The sequence below is a fragment of the Rhagoletis pomonella genome, unplaced genomic scaffold (assembly GCF_013731165.1).
Source record: "Rhagoletis pomonella isolate Grant_MI unplaced genomic scaffold, Rhpom_1.0 Rhpom_scaffold_00002, whole genome shotgun sequence".
In the NCBI taxonomy this organism is placed as follows: Eukaryota; Metazoa; Arthropoda; class Insecta; order Diptera; family Tephritidae; genus Rhagoletis; species Rhagoletis pomonella.
The window spans coordinates 105508735-105513385 of NW_023458556.1; positions in this window are offsets into that span (position 1 = coordinate 105508735).

Sequence of the window (4651 nt, forward strand, 5' to 3'; positions counted from 1 at the left end):
TCTCTTTGTGGAACATTCTACGAACATTCTGCCTATTTCTCGTTGTTCGCTTCGCAGTATTCGTAACACCAGAGAATAAAAACGTAGAAATAAGCTGTCAAAATGTTAGATAGGGTGTTTAAAGGGATGTAGAAAAAGACTAAGTTATAAAAATAACCTTAAAAATTGGCAAATTTTGCATTGCATTAAATGAAGTCCTATGTTTATATAGCAGTTTAGTATTTGAAAGCATTTTGGTCAATGACTCCTAAACTTAATAGAAATTTACTTGCTGGTTTTGTCAGAGTCCGTTTAAAGTTTTTTTTTTATATATATATTGAGTGTAACCCTGTAGCACAGTTCAGGTGATCTCAGCTGTGAGACTAGGGTTGCTAGATTTTTTATGCACGAAATCAATACGTTGGACTTTTTCATGCTAAAAAATCAGTACTTTTCAGTACTCTTTACTTCAAAGCAAAATTATGAATGTAAGTAACAGATAATACCATGATACAAAAAACAAGGTAGTTCCATTGTCACTTTTTCGTCGCCATATTAACAACCTGACAATTAAGCAGATTGTGACATTTCGTGCTACCATACCCAATATCTAAAATCCTTCAAGTTTTCTTATTAATTTTTTGTCGATTTAAAAATCTTTGTTCTTAAGCATAGTATTTAATTCCTGTTTCACGTGAAAAAGCTGTTAAAGTGCATATAAAATTTGTTTCTGTGAAATAAGTGTGAAATTCCATAACATTTCTTCGGCAAAGTAGTATTCTGTTCACGCTGTGAAAAAGCTTGCAACATTTTTGCAACATGAAGCTAGCAACACAATTTTCATGACATTTTTAAATACACGTGTACATTTTAAATTGTGTGAAAGCTGACAGTTTATAGAATTCAGTAGCGGCGAAAACAAAGGGGGGTTAAGTGGTTAAACCTTACCCAAGCCGATCGTAAAACTTGCGACGCAATTTCAGCTTATGCCTGTCGGTATTGGCAAGAATTTAATCCCTCAAGGTTTAGCCTAACATGGTTCTTGGGATACACCCTGTGATCATGTTACTTTCCAGAAGGTGTCGCGCCCGTTTTTCTCATCACTCATCTTCATCTCTTTCTTCGTCACCAGAATTTTAGTTTATATGGCTTATACCGCTAGCTCTGGTAGCTGAATACGAGATCGTTTTCATATACCCCCATTTTTCATAGATTTGGGATTGATTTCATTTACCTCTATTCCAGTTCTACGGTGGCACGCTGCATTTTCCAATAAACCCATATTTTTCCATGAGCTTGAGATTGACATATATCCATACCAAGTTCCAGGACTCTACCATAAATACGTTCAGAGATATGCACTATGAAAAATTCGATTTGTATGGGAGGTTCCACACCCCCTTTAGATATCGGTTTTGTTTTAGCCTATAACCATTCTTGGAAAATTTGTGTCCGAAATTTCAAAAAAATCGGTATAGCCGGTATGGGCATTGTGACTCCTCAAGGGAAATGAACTAATGATTGCAAAAAATGACGTCATAGTTGACCAAAAAAGAACATTATACACCATTCTCTCAGCTTCTCAGAACGTAGAAAAGCTAAGAAATATATAATAAGATAGTATATATTAAAACAGCCTCCAGAACATTTACCAAAAGCGCCCCTGAACTACACAAATCAGGTTGATTGAAAATTTGTTTTTATCTATTTATTTTATACTTCACTTTTGGGTGTGTAAAAATTTCATGTGAAACAATATGTGTTGCTGGAAAAATTTCACGGCCCATGGGTTCCAAAGTAAATTCCATTTGCTGTTAAATAGACAAAGACAATATGTATTAAATAACACATCGAAATGTATAATTTCAGTGTCTGAATTATATCAGAATCATCGTATCCGATATAGAAAACTACATTGTGAAACAATCAGATGACATGAGGACACTAAACAAATTTTAAAATATGTTCATGATAATGATTTGGCAAGTTGTTATCGAATTTAATATAAAATTTAAACATTTTTAAGATAAGATATTAATTATTTTTAATAGGTAAATATTAACACAACTATTTTATATATAATCCCAAATTTAGGATAAAAAATCCGCCGCTTCGAATTTTTCACAATTGAGCAATTGTCAAAAATCTGCTTTTTAATCAAAAAGTTGTTTATTGAAACTACCTTCTTTTTTGTATCATGGATAATACTCTAAAACGCTAGAATACTTGTTTTCAACAATATTTTGGCATAAATGTGGGAACGGAAACCTTAACCACCCGTGTAGCAAGTAACAGGTGCAAGCAGAAGTTTGAGTTGGTTGAGATATAGTCGGCGACGAGAATTGACACAAATGGTTTTTTTCAATTTCAAATATGTATAATTATTTTTTTAGTTTTAAATATGACTTTGAACATTAAATTACAGATTCAATAAATTGAAATCCTACAAAATTGGGGGCTCGACCGAAATTTTTTAGTGCGTTTGTTTTAAAGAACAAGGAATTAAAATTTGAGTACAATGTCGTGTTTGGGCACTTTCGCGAATGTTCGGGAAAGTTTGAAGCGCAGTCGCAAAGAAAATGTGGTAGCTTTGCATAAATTCGTGTTCGAGCGCGAAGGGGACAGGGGAAATCGCCAGCGTTTGCGTGAATTCGATGGGTTTGCTTTTGGCGAAAATGACGACGGTTATAAAAAGAAGAAAGAATATCTTGACGCTAATTTGAGCGCTAATGATTATGTCTCAATTTGCAATATTTTGGGCCTCACTCACAAGCAAAGGGCAATTGTTGTGTTCAAATGAAGGCGATGACGATAGCGACGACGAAGCTGATGTTAACGACGTGGGCAGCGACGGCGACAGCGCAAGCACAACAGGCGGTGCGAGCAATGTGGCACGCCCATATAAGAACATTTGTGCCGAGAAACTACGAGTTGAGCGCAGATGTGACGACGCAGGAAATACAGGAAAACGGAAACAAGAAAATGACGATTGCTTTTTATCTTTTGCGAATAACGCTGATGTGAGTGCAATAGAAAATACGGGTATGGCTAGAAATATTACGTCGCAAATGTCTAGATTTTCTATTAACTTTCGTGATGTGGAGGACTCTATTAAGTCGTTTGATGGTAGTGGAAAATTGCCGGTTGAAGTGTGGGTAGAGGAGTTTGAAGAAACTGCTGCAATAATGTATTGGGATGAGTTCCAAAAGTTTGTTTTTGCGAAAAAATGTTTAAAGGGTCTTGCAAGATTGTTTGTTGCAAGCGAAAGGGGCATAACGTCGTGGCGAAGACTGAAAGACAGTTTGCTAAGGGAATTTAAAACAGTAGCGAATAGTGCGCAGTTACATAAATTGTTAACAGAAAGAAAAATGAATAGTGACGAAAGTGTGTATGAGTACTTTTTCCATATGAAAGATCTGGCATTGCGCGGAAATGTGGAAGAGTGTGCGCTTATACAATATGTAATCGACGGTGTGAAGGATTTGACTATAAACAAGACTATTTTATATGGCGCAACTAATTTGGAGGAGTTTAAACGCAAGTTAAAAGTGTACGAAGTAATGCGTGGCAGAAATAAACAATGTAAGGAAAGCGAAAAGAAAGGAAGTGAGAAGAAAATAAACCATTCAGACGGACATGCTAAACGAGAACTAAAGTGCTATAATTGTGGAGAAAAGGGACACAAATCTATTGAATGTGAGAAAAAAGACAAAGGTATAAAGTGTTTTGAGTGTCAACAATTTGGACACATAGCAAAAGACTGTTCTGCAAGGAAAATGCGTAACGCGGCGAAAAGTGTGAATATGTTGTGTGCAAAGAAAGACATCATGCAAAAGAAAGTTAAAATTGACAATTTGAGCTGTTTAGCATTGTTTGATACTGGCAGTAAAGTAAACATTATGTCATGTGATGTGTATAAAGCGTTAAATAAACCAGATCTGTCGGATTCTAACATACAATTAGTTGGCTTTGGTAAGAAAAATAGTTTCAAGCCAGTGGGTGAATTGCTACAAAGAATGTACGTTGATAATGAAGTTTTTGATTTAGTTTTTCATGTTGTGCCGAGTGATTACTTGGATGTGGACGTAATAATCGGCGTTGACTTGTGTGCACAAGCTGAGTTGACATTCAATTCATCTGGTATTAAAATAGCAAAGCTAAATAACGTGGACAGTGAAGGTGAACGATTATCGATTTTAAACATAAACATTGATTCTATGGGTGATTATGTGAACATTGACGAAACAGCTGACACACATGCTAAACAAAAAGTATTAAGTTTGGTACAAAATTACGAGCCAAAACAGTGTAAAACCACAAATATTCAAATGCAAATAATACTCAAAGACGAAAGTCCTATTTATTGTGCTCCTCGCAGATTGCCGATAGCTGAACGGCACGTGGTTGAAGATCAGATCGAACAGTGGTTACAAGACGGAATTGTGGAAGTGTCAGATTCAGACTTTAGTAGTCCGGTCGTAATTGTAAAAAAACGTGATGGTTCTCCACGCTTGTGTGTTGACTTTCGACGATTGAATAAAGTGGTTGTTAAAGATCGATTTCCGCTTCCACTGATTGAGGACCAATTAGATCGATTACAAAATGCCAACATTTTTAGTACCATAGACTTAAAAAACGGTTTTTTTCATGTGCCAGTGGCAGACAGTAGTCG